Below are 19,013 nucleotides of genomic sequence, written 5' to 3'. Positions count from 1 at the left end.
GAAAATAAACACCCCGATTGCAAGTCGCAAACATGTAATTTAAAGAAGTGGCTGGAACTACCCGAATCTTCGAATATGACACCAAATAAAAGACCAAAAACTTTATAGTAACTTTTCAAAGTAGCGGTTACTAACAAGTTCTACCATAATGCCTCTACCATAAGTTTGTTACCTTATAGTAACAATTTAAGTTACGGGGTAGTCGCTGCCACGACACCTATTTACTTCTAATTTATATAGCATTGAAAGTAGCAAAATGGTTACCGTTACCTTCCTAGGTCACTATAAAGTAGCCGTCGTCGGATCAAAAACGGCTACTTTATAGTGACTATAACTTAATATACCCTAATAAATATAATCGCCTCAGATTGCAACGTCTGCTGCTCTGTTTTAGTGTTCTCTTTTACTTGCTTTTAAGCTTTATTAAAATTTTGTAAAATGCCTGAAGTGAATAAAAATAAATTTAGATATTCTAATACTTCCACCGAAAAAATAATTAACCGAAGGATCAACATCAGAAACAAAAAATACATCTTACTGATGAACATCATACATCGGGTAGTGACTGTGACATTTTTGAAGCTCTTTCTGTAGGTGAGTGTAGTGTTAGTAGTCAATGAAACTGAATCTCAGAGGAGAACTAATTTGAGAACCAACAACAATATAAAACCAGAGCTAAAAGAGTGGGCATTAAAATACTCTATACCTCATGTAGCTCTAAACGATTTATTGAGGGTACTGAAAAACGAAAAATTAAATGCCTTAGATTTGATAGTAGCAGTTACGGATCTGCCACTATAAATGCTAGTTGGGCTCATAGCTGCCAACCATGAAATGTAGTCTTGCTAAGCCTAGCGAGGTGGACCCTTGAGTTACTTAGGTGCGCAAGGTGTCAAAATTTGACCAATTTAAAAACCTGTATAAAACTATTGAGTAAAAAAATATACATTTTTACCATTTTTACGCAAAAAAGGTCTCTTGGTAAAAATCGATACGAGTAATGATCTTCGAGATTTTTGGAATCAAAATGCATGTCGTTGACAAAAATTAAACATGTTGACTAGATAAGACTGGTTCAACAGAAACGATTTTATCATAAATCATAAATTTTTCCAAAAAAAGTATTAATTGGGAAAAATTAAAAGCTCTTAAATTTATCATTTTTTTAAGTCGGTGCAAATCTCAGATTTAGACGTAGTCTGTGCTGGTAGAAGATTATTAGACAAGTCTTTCCCAAGCACCATTTTTAGACACAAAATCGAAACAAAATCTCTACTTAGGAATATTGCAAAATAGTTTCGTCACATTTTTGATACATATGTTTTGTAGCATAAATCGCTTTTTGTTTCGAAACATTTTACCAAAATATGGTTTCGCTCAATAAGCTATGAAGCAATAAAGATCTTAGTGTCACAAATGTTTCAAAACCTTTAAGTAACAGATGTGGCTCATATTTACAAAAATTTCGTACCCTTTTTGTACCTGAAAAGTTTTCATAATTTATTTGATATTCTGTCAAATATGAGAACATAACCTTACTTTATTGCTTGGATTTTGTTTTGCAGTTTTTGCATTTAAGCATTGTTCAAGTTTTTATAATACTATAATTAAAAAAGCAGGAGGAAAGCCATATGGTGAGTATAAATACAGATATTTTTCATATGTGATTTTATAATGATTTATTATACGCATTACAGAGATGACTTGTTTTAGGAATAAATGTAATAACGGTCACTACCCATACCCATCAGGAGACCGAAGAAAAATGTTACCAACAAACGTATTTTCTCTTTTTTCCACAATGGACCCCACATGTTTTTATGCCTTAATTGTGTTATAATAAGTAAACAAAATGTTTCAATTATTTTGACCAGAAATTTTGATTGGAGTTGTTGACAGGTGACTAATTCAAAAGTCTACAAAGATAGCGCTAAATCGAAACATTTTGAAAACAAGGTTTTCATTTATTGTCGATTCATTTTCGAAACACGAGTTTCTCTCTATTTAGACACAAATATGATATAAGTAGATGATTTGTGTCCGACTGCATGTCAATTTTACAAAATAATTAATTAAAATTCCGCCATGTTGGCTAGTGATAGCGTTTTTAACTACAATATATATTTTTTCGGCTGTTGAGCTTTTGAACTCACAAGAACGCGTTCTAATTACATTAATTTATATATTTTTATTTTCATAACCATGACAGAAATAAAAATAAAAATCTATATTTCAAACAAAAATATATTATAGCAACATATAATGATATATAGAAGGGGCTTTGAAAATATGAAAGTCCATTATTAAATTAAGCGATGAATTTGCTTTTGCCAGACATTTTTTGTGCGAGAAAACTTAAAAACAAAGATCTTAAGACAAAAAAGGATCATAGCGGAGGTCGACGTTCTTGATGGCTGTTTTCATATTGAAATCCCCACAGAGACATAGACTATGTAGTTTGGTAATTTGTTACTCCACATTTAGAAACAGTGGCTGCTGAAAACGGGACCATATTGAAGACAAATTGCAGAAAATGTTTCAAAACATTTCCTCTGTTTAAAAAACAAGAGTTTTGATTCCGCATCGGAACATTTGAGGAAACGATTAGTGCCACCACATTAGAGACACATATTATAATAAGATAATATATATCGGTTTTGAAAATGTTTCCTATTTGTGGTATACCGTTTCCATTTTGTGTCAAAAAACAGGCACGATTATTAGAAACATTACCTAAAATGTGTCCAAAAATGCTACTTGTTAAAATCAAGGCAGAACAATTTTTGGAACTTCATTTATACCGGATGCGTCTCAAAAGTGGCTCACCCCTATAACTTTTTTACTTTTTCAGATGTAGAATGTAGAGTGAGTAAGAGGGGGGGGGTAATCACTGCGACCTTAAAGATCTATTGTGCCCCCTTCCTTGAGTGATCACACAGTCTATAACCCATCATACCCCTGTTGTGGAGGGGACAGGGTATTCCCATCCTCCTCTGACAACAGTTTTTCCTCCGAGGGTACACTCCCTTCCACGGTTGGAGTTTGGCCGTCCGTGCCGCCCTTCACAGTCGAGGAGCTTGCCTCCGGCTGAGGAACCCGTGAGGTGGAGGCTGGAGGATCTGTCTCCATTTTCTCCACCTCTTTAACTTAGTCTCTCCTTAGACCTGATACCGGTGTTGTCTCGTATCTATAATAGAGAATATTATGTCCCTCTTTCTCTATTGCCTCCTTGGATTGATCCACCCTCGAGTTGATGACTTGCCAACTCGATGTCCTTACATTGAAGTGCTGACCCTGGATAAGGCTCAGCAAGTGCCTACCCGAAAGTGTATCCCCACAAAACGCAGCTGACCCACTTTTGTAGATCGTTGTGTTGTGATCCGATCGCCACTACTTCGTCCAGTACAGACTCTTCTAAAGAAGTTTGCTGGTCGGTTAGGTTGCTCCTCTTTTCGGAGCAGTGTTTTCACTTTTGCTTCTTCTGGAGCAAGTACTTCGTGGAGCAGTCGGAGGTATCTCCGTGCTTCTGCTCCGCTAAGACCTACTATCAGGGTCTAGCCCGACTGGTTGACCCAGGCCGGGTAGACGAAACACTACCTTGTGTCGCTTATTCGGTCTCGAGGTAGGCTCCCGACCCTTGCTGGAGAAAGTGGTAGCTTGTGTGCCACTTGTGGAGGATGATCCTAAGCAAATGTCAGCCGCCCCTCTTGTAGTTTCCTTTGGATTTGGTGCCTTGGAAATTTCATTTGTAATGTTCCTAGTGTCGCTAGGGGGCTTCCCCACAGCTTCATCGGTGGTGTTTTTAATGCTAGATCTCATAGTGTTTCCACGAGTCGCTAGGGATAGTAGGTCCACTTCTACAGAGACCCGCATGTAAGGGGCAAATACAATGGGGTGTCCCCTGATGCCTCAAGGTTGAGACCAGTAATGGCTAGTCCTCTATTTAGCCACGCATCCCTTGGACCTGGCCCCGCCATCGTAGGATTTAGGTTTTTGTTGAGGCTGTCTCCTCTTGGTCCGGGCGGCTAAGCCAAGACCCCCCACACCCTCTACCCGCGTGACATGACCACAGTCAGTAGAAGATGCCTGGTATGACGGACAGGGGTAGCCCCGTCCGGCATCGTTATATGTCTTGGTGCAATTCCCTGGCCACGACACTACAGCCAGGGACAACACAATGAGTGAGATGCTTCTTAGACCAAGCCAAGTGCTAGGGGGGATTTTCCCCAGCACCTGACCAGGAGCTTCCCCACCAACGACAAGGTCTTGCATCTTTTAGGGGAAGTTGCATCTCCTAAGGGAAGATTCCGGTCACTTCCTGTTTCACAGGAAATGGCTACAACTTTTGATTTTTAAATGGCCCCCTCCGTATTTTTTTACTTTATTCGATAGAAAATAACACTTGACATTTTCGCATATGGTTTATTTGAAATTATATGTGTGGTATCAAATTATTCGTAAAAAAATGCTTTTTCCAAATATGCTAATGAACCACCCTCCATTTTCATTTGAGTTCCCTTTGAAAAAATTGAGATATGATTAAAAATACGATTTTTTAACTGGCCAGGACAAGACACTAAAAACATTAGACGATCAAATCTATTTTTCCAAGGCCCCTTGATTAAGAATTAGTGTTTTTAACTTGAAAAAGTAAAAAAATTATAGGGGTGAGACATTTTTCAGACGCACCCGGTATTATGGAAAATCTATTATATTATTTCAATATTCGCGTTCAATTTGGAAAATTGAGTATATATCTCCACCGAAAGCCGCGCTGCATTAAACTTATTTTGTGATTAGAATTTATTACGAAAGATGTATCGATCCGAATGAACTGTAACCGGCACGCACAAATAGAGCCGAGGCAATACATCAAAATGAAACAGCAGCGACTTCTGTCACAGACAGCGAATCGCTACAATACTAAATTTCCTCCGTTTGCGTTCGCATTCATTATTCCGATTCATTAGCTTACTGCGATTATGCCGAAATGACGAGGCACGATTATCTAGTTATCGTCACGCCGCGCCGCGCCGATGCAATTTTCAGTTGGGGAAAAGTGGTTCTATTTCGGTTGGAGTACAACTGGGAAAGTTAATTATGAATTTCCCAGTCAGTCTTTATTTTAAAAATAAGTTCCTTGTATGTATACTGTATATTATTCGCCAGGTGCCATAATATTTGAAGCATTAGTGTCACTAATGCTTTTTAAAACACTAAGAACACAATTCCACCACTCTACTGATAAATTACGCTCTTTGGAAAACTGCAAAATTAGATTTTTCTATTATGAGTTGGAGAAAATAGAAAAACGCCGACTGCAGATGGGCCGGTCGCCATCTCCTTGAGCCGCTCGCTGACAGTCGAAATTAGGTTTTACTTAAAGTTCGCACAAAGTAGAAGTATTTTCAGGAAGTGCACGTCACTTTAGTGGGGCAGGCAACGTGCCATTTCCTAATTTCTCTTCCAATTTAACTTATCTACCGTTTACAGACTGCAATCGCATTATCCGAAAACGACCATTTTGGAGAATATGTCGCGGACAAGTTAGATTTAGTTTCTCTCAAAAGTTTACCGTGGTAATAAAACTAAGTTTTTATTTCGGAACTTTTTCCAATCTTATTTTTATTTGTTCAATTATGTTATTAAAGAGTATTTTTAAATGTAATGACGTTTATGGTAAACTTAACTGTGATATAATTCGAATGATTTAAAATAATATCTTTATTTTATTCTTAACGAGATTATTTTTGGCTACGATATGGAAAGTTCTATGGTAAGAATAAACTAGTTCGTCACTGTAAGAATAAACTAGTTATTTTTTGTAAACACTGCTGCGCTAATCCAACGGAGACTAATGTTAGCAGTGGTTTACTAATAAACAAATTTCCCTAATGCTTAAGAAAATTAACAAAATGCTTAACGTTTCGGGAAGTATAATATAGAATGTAGAATATTAATATCTAAAATATTTTTAGATTTTAACTCTCTGTAGCTATGAATCAAAGCAGAATCGGACTTATGCTCATATGAAAAATAAATCTTATTTATAGGAGGAATTTCCCCACCAGAGATGGCACATGTTTTAAAACACTTTGTATTTTCTTATATTACACTGTTAAATTAATCAAATCATTGATGGTTTTGATGAAACAGAGTCAGAGTGCATCTACCTTGTGAATGCGGTGATTCGTATATTGGAGAGACTAAACGTCCTCTAAATGTACCACTTAGCGAGCACAAGAAACATGCACAAAAAGGTGAAACTATGAAGTCAGGTATTGCGGACCAAATTTGGTCAAAACAGCACAATATAAAGTAGTCGGAAGCTCGGGTTGTTCACAGGGAACCTCATTGTTAAAAGCGTAAATTTAAAGAAGTCGTTTTTATAGCATACGATAATATCATCTTTAGCAATCCTAGTACGGAAATATCTACCATATGGATATGGAAACCACCGATAAAACACACCAATGTAGGCATTCCAAGTGTTGAATTGTTGTAGTTGTATTGTATTGTATTGATTAAGAGTGGGTCCCAGGTGGGACCTTCCACTGCGGCCGCGAGGGCCTATTGTGGCTCAGTTTCTACAAGCTCTTTAATAGAAAAAAAGCATTAAAGTTCACTCTCAAGACCCAGCCTTTTAACATAGGCCATTATGTCCGAGGGTTATATGTCTCCTAGGTCCGAGGGTTATATGTCTTATATAAATCCTAGGTCTGATAGTGGGTTTGCTAGTATTTTTATGATTTTAGTCATAGATTGTGTTGTAAATAAGGTGACCATAATATTTTTATCATAACTTCGCGAGTTTTTGAGCTACGAACTTTTTTAAAAAGGCGTTTAAAGGTCATATCATTTTTTTTCGAAAATGTGTTCTTTCGCCATTATTTTACAGTAAAAGTTGCAATTTAGTTTACAGAGTGATAACAGCTATTCACCTACGGTAATTAATAAAAAAATGAGTCGTGTAGTTATTCTATATAAGCTTCATTTTTGCTTTATATGAGTTTTGCGATAAAACGCAAGGTTTTCGATTTATTTATATAAAATGGAAGAAACATATGCAGTTTTTTAGATGAAAAATCAAAACACACGTCGCTACTATGTAGCTTTTCTTTCTTACATATATCCTATTCACTGTTAAAATTTCACGCCAATCGGTGCAGGTGTTTAGAATTGGCACCTTAAAACCCTCGCTAACTGGCCTAAATTCATTTTAACATTTTCTGCAATAAAATTTTAACACTTAATATGATTATACAACTTTTTAATGACACTCCACCACAAATTGGACCTAAAGACGTATTCTACTTGAAGGGAAAATCGGTACTTTGACTAAAGGAATCCCGACTGGGAGTCTAGTAACTAACTTGGCGCTGTTCTGAATATGCAAACAAGCCGTTATCAGTTTCGGGAAGTTTCGGGATTAAGGACGCGGCCCTCAATATAATTATTCCGATACTGTTCGAACGTAAGTCTTCATCTTGCATCAGACGCGTGATATATTTGGCAGTGTCGTCGTTGCGAAGATGCGGCGCTTCAAGATAATATAGTCGCGCTCCTTGATTAGCTTTTCTAACGTGATGACTTAAATTAGCGCGGATAAGTATCCGGATATACAGGGTGGCGCCTCTCATCAGGGTTCGGAAGTAGTTAATTAAGACCTAATTTACCTGATTAACTATGTGTAGTTTTTCTGCCGGCCGTGTAGTTTTCTGTTTCCGGTCGTAGCTCCAGCGTTAGTGTGTCGATCTGCGGAGCGGAAGGTACTGGGTTCGACCCCCAGCCAGTACGGTCGCTTTATTTATTTAAATAAAAATATTTATTTATCTAAATAGAGCGACCAACGAGCCGCCACCTCAAGGAAGGCAATGGAAAACCACCTTGAGTATTATATTGGCCTTGTACAGCCTCTAAAATAGTGTCGTTCGGATTTGGCAATATACTGTAGGTCCCGTGTACTTGTGAAATACTGACAACATACCTCACAAGTACATGCGAGAGACAGCCGACGCTCTATATAGAGTATGGGACTGTAAGAAGTAAGAAGTTAATTTAACTACATATTAGGCTATACCGGGTAAATTCCAATTTACGTAGCTTTTATTGTAATTTAAAAATTGTTCTTTATTTCTAGAAAATGTTAAATATATCAAAAACCTTACATTTTAGTCATGTCTCTCTCTTATAAAACTCACCTTTATTTTTCTCCCAGAATGCAAAAATTAATTAATAGATAGGGTGTTACATTACAAAAAAACACAACTTTGATATGTAACTTTTTTTGGGGACACCTTGTAGAACTCTCTGTATTTTTAAAAAGTGCTCTGAATTAACCTACATATATGCTCACAATTTCATTTCAATACAAACTATCGTTCTTCTTGGAGCCTCGGCGGCGTACGAGAGGCGCCACCCTGTACTATTAAATCAAATGCTGATCACTGCGACTTGGTCGTCCATGCGTTTGAGCTCTAAGGAACTTATATTTTAAAATAAAGACTGACTATGGGAAATTCATAACTAACTTTCTCAGTTGTACTCCAACTGAAATAGAACCACTTTTCCCCAACTGAAAATTCCATCGGCGCGGCGCGGCGCGACGATAACTAGATAATCGTGCCTCGTCATTTCGGCATAATCGCAGTAAGCTAATGAATCGGAATAATGAATGCGAACGCAAACGGAGGAAATTTAGTATTGTAGCGATTCGCTGTCTGTGACAGAAGTCGTTGCTGTTTCATTTTGATGTATTGCCTCGGCTCTATTTGTGCGTGCCGGTTACAGTTCATTCGGATCGATACATCTCTCGTAATAAATTCTAATCACAAAATAAGTTTAATGCAGCGCGGCTTTCGGTGGAGATATATACTCAATTTTCCAAATTGAACGCGAATATTGAAATAATATAATAGATTTTCCATAATACCGGGTGCGTCTGAAAAGTGTCTCACCCCTATAACTTTTTTAATTTTTCAAGTTAAAAACACTAATTCTTAATCAAGGAGCCTTGGAAAAATAGATTTGATCGTCTAATGTTTTTAGTGTCTTGTCCTGGCCAGTTAGAAAATCGTATTTTTAATCATATCTCAATTTTTTCAAATGGAACTGAAATGAAAATGGAGGGTGGCTCATTAGCATATTTGGAAAAACCATTTTTTACGAATAATTTGATACCACACATATAATTTCAAATAAACCATATGCGAAAATGTCAAGTGTTATTTTCTATCGAATAAAGTAAAAAAATACGGAGGGGGCCATTTAAAAATCAAAAGTTGTAGCCATTTCCTGTGAAACAGGAAGTGACCGAAATCTTCCCCTAGGAGATGCAGCTTCCCCTAGGAGATACAAGACCTTGTCGTTGGTGGGGAAGCTCCTGGTTAGGTGCTGGGGAAAATCCCCCGTAGCACTTGGCTTGGTCTAAGAAGCATCTCACTCATTGTGTTGTCCCTGGCTGTAGTGTCGTGGCCAGGGAATTGCACCAAGACATATAACGATGCCGGAGTGTTACCACTGTCCGTCATACCAGGCATCTTCTACTGACTGTGGTCATGTCTCACGGGTAGAGGGTGTGGGGGGTCTTGGCTTAGCCGCCCGGACCAAGAGGAGACAGTCTCACCAAAAACCTAAATCCTATGATGGCGGGGCCAGGTCCAAGGGATGCGTGGCTAAATAGAGGACTAGCCATTACTGGTTCATTAGCCATTACTGCTTCATTTAGCCCCAGGTATCCTAAATATTTCTCCAGAGATGTAATTAAGAAAATTAAAAAGAAAAAAGGATTGCACAGACTGGTTAGGAATGGCAGGGCTGACTCTCAATTGTGTCAGGAATTCAGAGAACTTAGAGCGGAAGTTAAGAGGCATTATGAAATATATCATCGGAACATAGAGGATAATGTAGGTGTGGATCCAGGTGGTTTCTGGTCATATATTGAATCACTGAGGGGCACCTCTGGGGTTTACAAATGAAAGGGAACGCGCGGAAAATTATAGACCAATAAGTATATTAAACACTTTAGCAAAAATCTTTGAATCCGTTCTATTTGAAGATATTTTAAAAAATTGTACTGGGGTATGTTTGCCCAGCAGCAGCATGGCTTTCTTCCTGAGAGATCAACAGTCAATAGGAATATCCAATATTTTAACTGGATATTCCTATTGTTTATTACATACTTATATGCTCTGTAAAATTTATTGAATTTTGATATCAAATACTCTATACCTAACATTAACCGTTTTTAAGAAAAAAAAATATCTAGAATTTTTGGCGAAAAAAACTGCCTGTCTAAAAAAATTGTATAGCCTAAACTGTATTGATTGCCATAGCCACTGCGACATAAAAAGAAGGCATGTGGGTATCTATTTTAAAAATTAAATTGTTTGAATGTCATATAATATTGGTCGTAAATTTTATGGAAATGAGAGATTAAAAAATTATCATAAATCATTTTTTTCTACGTACGGTCAAAAAGTAGCTATTTTTGTATTAAAAGTCAAATTTTTTACACTAGTTCTAAAAGTAACTTATTTTTTGCACTAGTGCAAAAACGAATTGACATTATTAATAACGACTTTCATTAAAGAGTAAAAATTTGTAAAATCTTGGAAGACCAATCACAAAACCAAGTACCAGTACTGAACACCTCCCTGCAACATTCCGGAAAAGAGTTTTAAGTGAAGAACAAGAACCCGAGGCCTCGGCGAGCAGAAATCGAAATAAAATTAAAGACTACTTGTAATGAAGTTTGTCCATACATACATACATACTGTCATTACTCGCTGACGAGTATTTATCACGCATCAGCAGATGGTCACGCAAGGCGTTTTCTTTCATGAGCTTTTCTGTGACTGAAAAACCCGATAAGTGATGTTATCTGTCTACCGCACTCCGGACATTCAAAAATTTCATTTCTTTGTTGCCTCTTTACTTTTTTGTTGTCGCTGTTAACTGAGTTTACAATTATTCTCCATTCCGTTCTATTGTGAGCTGCTTCTTCCCACTCATTCTGCTTGTTAATCCCCTTTAAGTTTACGTGCAAAATATCCTTGTACCTTTTGAGTTGTCCACCCGGCCTCCTCTTACTATCTGTAAGCTCACCGTAAAGCAGAGATTTCGGTATGCGGTTTTCTTGCATTCTGCATACGTGACCAGCCCATCTTAAGCGGGACTTTGTAATCACGACTTAAATACTATCGCAGTTAGCTTTTTCAAGGACCGACACGTTTGAGACATGATGGAACCATTTGATTCTTAAGAGTTGTCTAAGATGTCTCTGTTGCAACTTATTTAATGCGTTCATGTGTCGGTGGTACGGCACCCAGGTTTCGCTTCCATATAACATGGTGGGAGTTATTATTGCTCGGTACACTGCAAGTTTCGTTTTTGTGCTCAAGTCATGATTGTAGAAAACCCTGTCTTTTTTTGTCTGAAGTTTGTCCATCAATTGCATTAGTGAATTTTTCAAACTGGGACATTAAAATTGAAATGAACTCAAAAGAAAGTTATTTAAAAAAAGTGTCATTATTAGTGGTAATATTCTGTGAATTACTGTAAATTTTTTTTACTAAATTTTGAACTCTTATTCTTCAAACGTATCGATTTTAGAACAACTTCAGTTTTCAATTTTTAATGTTCGAACTCCGTATGCTCAACATACATATAAATCTCCTTTTGAATAGAAAAATGTAAATCGAATCCACTATTACCTTTTATTGTAAGCCTCGTATAGCCGATGGAATACAAACTAGAAGATTCCAGTTAATAGTAAAGTGGGGCGGTGCAGATGCTTGATAAATATCCTGCGCTTTAAGCATGAAAAGCGAAAAACATCTTTTATGTTGCGAAGTCTGCAGACGGGAATTTTAAAACCCATTAAAAACGTTGAAGCTTTATTGGAGTAATGTTATTTAAAGACAGTGGCGGTTCCTCAGTAAGTGGATATGTGCACGTGAATCCTCCCTTGTAATTTAATGTATTTCTAGTAAAAAATAGTGTATGTGTTACAGTAAAAGTCGGAAATTCAGTGATTGTTAACATTCACTAGGAAATGCTAACAATTACGCATTGGACCAGTGAATGTGGTATTTTAAAGAGATTTGTCGACTTTTCCTAGTAATTTCTAACATTCACTAGTGAAAATAACATTTACTGAAGGTCGCCAGTAAAAGTTATTCTATTGTACAGGAAGAGTGTGCAGAGAAAGAATGTTGGTGGAAGTTAGAACAAATAAAACTTAATAAGTATATTGGATCACCTCAATATTCAAGCTGATCCACATATGTTAAAATTACAATTTAATTCTTTAGTATATTTATTAAAAATTATAGAAAATAACGATATAGCATAGTAAACGTTTTAAAGCGTACAAAAGAATTAGAAAACATTCATAAACATAAGATTACTTATTGGTACAAGGCTTCTTAATAAAGTTTTTCATCTTGGACAAAATAAAGGTATGCCCCAATTTTCTTCAACTGGTAGTTATCCGTTTTTTCAAACCCGCTACTTCAAGCATGCCAAAACGTTTAATAAGTTCATAGTCACTAGGTTCTTTAATTCTTTAATATTTTTTTCTCTTGCACGCTTAACTTTTGCTATGACTTCATTATATTGCAAAAATGAAAAACAAGCACTGTTACATTTTTGCGAGTGCCTGATTTACTATAATTTTTCACAGAAAATTTCTTAGGGAAATTTAAAATTTTAGAATTATTTCTTCCGTAGGGAAAATACCGTACAGTACTTTTTACAACGATAACAAAACAATTATACATAACTATAGTCTAAAAAATGAATAACTTTGAATTTTGACCCTTATTTTTCACCAACAGGGCAAATATAAAATCCCTCTATCAAAAAAGTTACTGATATTCTTTAAATTGAGTGCCTGAACGAATCAGATAGGTAACTCTTTTTACTCTCGTGAAATAGAAAAGGAAAATAATAAAACAAGTGACAGTTCTTCCTCTGCTTGCAAAAATCAACACAATTGTCAAAAGTAAAATGTCATCAGCTTTTGACATTTCTAAATATCAGACCAATGCCGTCTCTAATAGAACAGCCTCGGAGCGAGATTTATGACGTCACCCTAGTGAGATACTACAGATTAATAAATATGCTGTAGAATACATGGAAAACATAATAATTCCTCGTATTTTTGGTTTGTATTTTAAAAATGATACAGTTTACATGAAATATACATAATATACAGTTAATTAATACAATATATATACCTATTTATAGTAATAAATACTTTGGCAAATTAACTATGAACCATACAAATGCAGCAAATGTTTTACAATATACAAATAATGAATAGGTACATAAGATAATGGGTAAAATGTAAAATATATTTTAAATTTTGGTGTTTGAAAATAGATCTAATTTAACAAAATGTATTATTATTTGCATTCACAAAATGTATATGTATATTTTGCAAGTATCAATGTTCGAAATATTATATTTGCAAATAATACAATATCATAGAAAAAAAGGCGTCAGCGATGGCTATGAAATAAAGATCGCTGTCATTTTATATGTAAAATTATTCTAAAATTTTTGATTTTCTTGGGATTTAGGTTCGGGAAAAACGCTGATTAAGTTTTCATTTGTTTTTTCATAATTTTTTTTTGGTTTAAAAAAAACGTGGTTTAAAAGAAAAGATCATAGCCTTTATCAGTGTTGTCATATGAAAAAAATAATGTCGAATACAATCCAAAAAATTACATATTAAATATTCACACCACACACCACATAATGTTTACTGCAATTAATAAACTAATATAAACTTGTCAAAACATGACCACGTATTTTTTTAAATTATTATTCTTAACACTAAAACTATCTACATTGACTATGGAGTACGATTTCAGTCATAGTAAGTAGTAGACATTTTTTCTCCAAAATTTAAAATATATTTTACATTTTACCCATTATCTTATGTACCTATTCATTATTTGTATATTGTAAAAAATTTGCTGCATTTGTATGGTTCATAGTTTATTTGCGAATGTATTTATTACTATAAATAGGTATATATATATATTGTATTTATTAACTGTATATTATGTATATTTCATGTAAACTATATCATTTTTAAAATACAAACCAAAATTACGAGGAATTATTATGTTTTCCATGTATTTATTTATTAATCCGTAGTATTTAACTAGCCTGACGTCATAAATCTCGCTCCGAGGCTGTTCTATTAGAGACGGCATTGCGTCAGCATGGTTGTCAGCAAGTTGCTAACCTAATAAAATTAACACTAGAAAAGCCCGAGGGAACTGTCAAATTCAAAGTTATTCGTTTCACAGACTATACAAAAAACAAAGCGAATTTACGCCAGATGTCTGTCAACGTTGCCAACGTTTAGCCCAATTTAATTTTTATCCTTCCATTGCCTATTATTCAACTTATTAACCGCAACCGCACTAACTGAATCTTTCAAACTCACTGCCATCGTCCAGGGAAAGCTAGCATTCACTAGTAAAAGTTGGTTTCAAAAATAGCTGTTGAACTTTTACTGGCGTAGTCTTAGCAAATCAGTGAATGTGAACTTTTACTAGTAATTGTTAACAATCACTGATCTCCAACTTTTACTGTAACATATTATGCACTATAGGTATACGCATATTTGAAGTGAAACTTCTTACTAACAGCTATTAAATTGAAGGATTTGAAGGACTTGTTTGAAAAAGTGTAGTTTGAAATGTTGAAAAAGTAATAATCTATAAATTAATAAATAATTTGATTCAATTTCACAAAATTTTATTAAAATGTCCGTTTGTCTTTCCATGTGTTCGTCTGTCCGTCTTGTGTCCGTCTTCAACTATTGCGTTACAGCTTTTAAATGTGTGAATTACTGAAAGGAATACCAATAATACCGTACGAAAAAAAAACGGCATCAGCGATGGTTATGAAAGAAAGATTGCTTTATTTTATATGTAAAATTATAGGGGGAATGTCATCGATATTGTACCGGGTGGCCAACTAAGAATGGACGCCGGCGGCTGTATCTCAAAAACTACTTATCGTATAACTTTGGGAAAAAAAATTCTAATAAGTAAATCGACCAAGAGAAATCGCTGGAAATTATTTTCAAGTTCGAAAAATGTCCGCTAGGGGGCGTTTCTCTGATAGCCAATCAGAAAACAGGGGTTTTCTCAATAATATGCAGGTGAACAGGTATTTTAAATATTACTGTTATTATCATCGAGAAATTTGTAATTTTTTTGATATAGAGTATTTTGCTCTATCTCATAAAATAAAATGATGGGGGAAGGTTAAAATTGCTTTTATTAAAATAAGGATAACTCTGGTTTAGGTTAGCCGATTTAGACAAACTAGGGCTCGTTTAAAAGAGCTTTTCTTCCTTAATGATCCCCAGTATAAATTTTGTTTCCATCATTTTTTTCGTGGTGGTTAGAAGGCGCTGTTTGACGTCATAACAGATATTGCGCTTTTGCATAAAAAAAATAAATAGTAGGCTATATTTATTTTTGCACAGTTAAATAGAGCATAAAATTTCCAAAATATTAGCTCAAATCTCAACTTTCTATTTTCTCTCTAATGGGAGATATTAATAAAGTAAATATATTAGACTGTCGCCTAGGATTATAAGGTCTAAAAATTATAGTAGTAGGCTAGGAAACAAAAAGAGGTCAATTGGTTACGTCAAAATATCAAAACATAGATTTTAATTTCATTTTAATGTCATTTAATTGTTATTTATCTATGTTCGTTCTTGATTCGACTTCATAAATTAAAACCCAGGCATATTGAATCCGCTGACATAGCTGGCCATGGAAATATGCCGCTCTAGCGTCTCTATCTACTAAAGTAAGTGATATCCAAGAACCCCCACATATTCATAGCAAAATAAGGGGCACAACTTCACCAACTGCATCAACTACAACAACTGCATTCATGCTGATGGATCCCTAACAAAATTGGCAATGCATCTCTGAGGAATTATGGATAGTTCATTTCATTCAGATAATTATAAATGCCCAATCTTTTGCCATCCTAGAATTTCTGTCTAAACATTTACCAACCAACGGTCTTGGTGCTAAACTACTTGCATCAAATGTAGATTTGGACCAGTAGTACATATCGTTAAGATTCGCACTTTCGGTGCTATATGAAAAGTGACCCAAACGACATAAACTTTATAATATAATAATAAATAACACAAACAACAGGTAAAACACGAAAACTAGTGAAATCAAAGACGAACTTATAACTGGATTAATAACTAAATGACGTTACATGAAATAAACCCTTAGTTTTCGGCCATACGAAATTCGGCCGTTTTCTGTTAAAAGCAATATGGCGGCAAAAAAATTCTAGAAATTTTAATAAAATTATTGATTGTCCGACTTTCGGACATTTTAATATGACCTACGTATAATTAACCAACAAATTCGTAAAAATTATATGGATTGACGATAACGTTACATAAACACGTTTAAAAATTTATGACTTGATTTATTTTTTTAAGAAAACGCCTGAAATTCGGATGCATGAAAACTAAACTTAAATGTTTTGATATTTTGATGTAACCAATTTACCTCTTTTTGTTGCCTAGCCTGCTACTATAGTTTTTAGACCATATAATACTAAGCGGCAGCCTAACATGATTTGTTCTCTTAATATCTCCGGTTTGACAGAAAATAGAAAGTTGCGGTTTGCGCTGATACTTTGGAAATTTTGTGCTCTATTTAACTGTGCAAAGAGAAATATAGTCTCCTTTTTAAACTTTTTAAGCAAAAGCGCAATATCTGTTATGATATCAAACAGCGCCCTTTAGCTACCATGAAAAAAATTACGGAAACAAAATTTATACTGGAGATCATTAAGGAAAAAAAGCTCTTTTAAACGGGAGCCCTAGTTTTTTAAATCGGTTAACCCAAACCAGAGTTATCCTTATTTTAATAAAGCAAGTTTAACCTTCCCCACCACTTTTTTTATGAGATAGAGCAAAATACACTATATCAAAAAATTTACAAATTTTCTCGATGTATTACAACAGTAATATTTATAACCTGTTCACCTGTATATTTTTTAGAAAAACCCTTGTTTTCTGATTGGCATCGGAGAAACGCCTCCCTAGCGGACATTTTCTCGAACTAGAAATAATTTTTTTTCTCTTGGTCGGATTTACTTATTTAGAATCTTTTTCCCAAAGTTATACTATAAATAGTTTTCGAGATACAGCCGGCGTCCATTTTTAGTTGGCCACCCGGTACAGTCTCCACCGCAAATAATTTGGTGCAAAAACCGGGCAACTGCCGTATTTGCCCAGTTCTTGCCCCAAATAAATATGCAGGCAAGTCCTTTATCTTTATTATATTCCATATGTGTAGACAGATTTGCCCGATTTTCGCACGGTGCGCATTGTCGAATATAATACAATCCATTTAAAAACAAATTTTGTGAAAATTATGGACTTGCCCGGTTCTTGCACCAAACTCTTCAATTTAAGTTGATGATAGTATGAAGGGTGAGTCTTAAAATAAAGTGCAAATATTTTCAGGGTGGTATATTGCGACCCCAGGAACACGACTATGAGTTTTATTTCTCTAAAAAAAGTTGTTTTTAAAAATTTGCTACATCTTTCCTAATTTCCCAGTATATTTATGTATATTCATTATATTCCAAATTTTCCCACGCCCATAATTTCTTAATCTTGGATATCACTATGATTACGGCACCAAAACTCATGAACATACAGAAATAATTATAGAAATTCCTGATAAATTTTAATAAAATAAAATCAAATATTTTTTTAAATTTTCACTTGGATATCTCGCTTACAGCAAAATGTTTCTTTTATTTTTTTTGAGATTTACAAAAAAAAAAAAATATTTGCCCTTATTTAAGACTCACCCTGTATAAGAAAAACTTCAAACACTATTACATACCACCAACTTGCAGAGCAAGAAAATTTGCAATGCGAAGTGAAATTATTTGTCATATCTTTTGAAATTGAGTCAGGAAAACGATAGAAACCAAATCGGGAAAATTCGTTTTTTCTAAGATATCCTCAAAGTAATCGACGAATTTTACACATCTTGTATCTTGTCTAGTTTACAATATCCCTGTAGTGAACATCCTTTTAATATAGGATATTGTGTATAAATATCCTTTTACAAGAGTTGGTCTACTGTCCATTATTAAATATCTTTTCAAAAATTTTAAAAAAAAAAAAAAAAAAAAAAAAAGTAATAATTAATAAAAATTTAAAAATAAAACAAAAATAAACACAAAAAAAAAAATTGTTTTTGTGAAAACAGACGTCTTACATTGAAACACATAATATGATGTAGTAGAGGGATTATTAGAAAAAGATCGTGCCCGTTGAATGATTGTATTATTCCTCATATATTCTTTGCCATAAAATGACAGCGATTTTCATTTCATAGCCATCGCTGACGCCTTTTTCATTCGATATTATTCAATGCAATCATGCATTAAGATCTATACTTACTATGCTATAAATATATATTTTTTTTTCATCATACGGTATGTATAATGAATCTAGTCAATCCCCTTCACACTTGCTTACGGATTCAATGAATAATGTAATTTTAATAAAATGTCATTTCCAACAACAAGATGCTAGATCATCATCATACTGCAATATGTATACATGCTTAGTATTATATTATTTATTTAATTATACATTATACACACGTTAATAAATAAATAATTGTGCTGGACAGCATTCAACAAAAACAAAAAAAAATAAATGTTGCATTATCGATTTTAGATATTCTAATAACAAGATATTCTATAAAACAATATCAACACACCCAGACAATTAAAACTGCGATGGAAACAAACAGGAAAACAGGATACAAAACAACATACAAAGTAATAATAAGATAATAGGATGTGCGGTAAATTAGACGAATTAGTTCAATCACAGATTAGGTATACTATATGTGTATAGATAAAAATCTTGTCCTAATTCGTGGTACGAAGATTGTTTTTTATGACGA

This window comes from Sitophilus oryzae, unplaced genomic scaffold (assembly GCF_002938485.1).
Source record: "Sitophilus oryzae breed Bouriz unplaced genomic scaffold, Soryzae_2.0 scaffold_1522_pilon_pilon, whole genome shotgun sequence".
NCBI lineage: Eukaryota > Metazoa > Arthropoda > Insecta > Coleoptera > Curculionidae > Sitophilus > Sitophilus oryzae.
Note: the sequence above shows the minus strand (reverse complement) of the source record.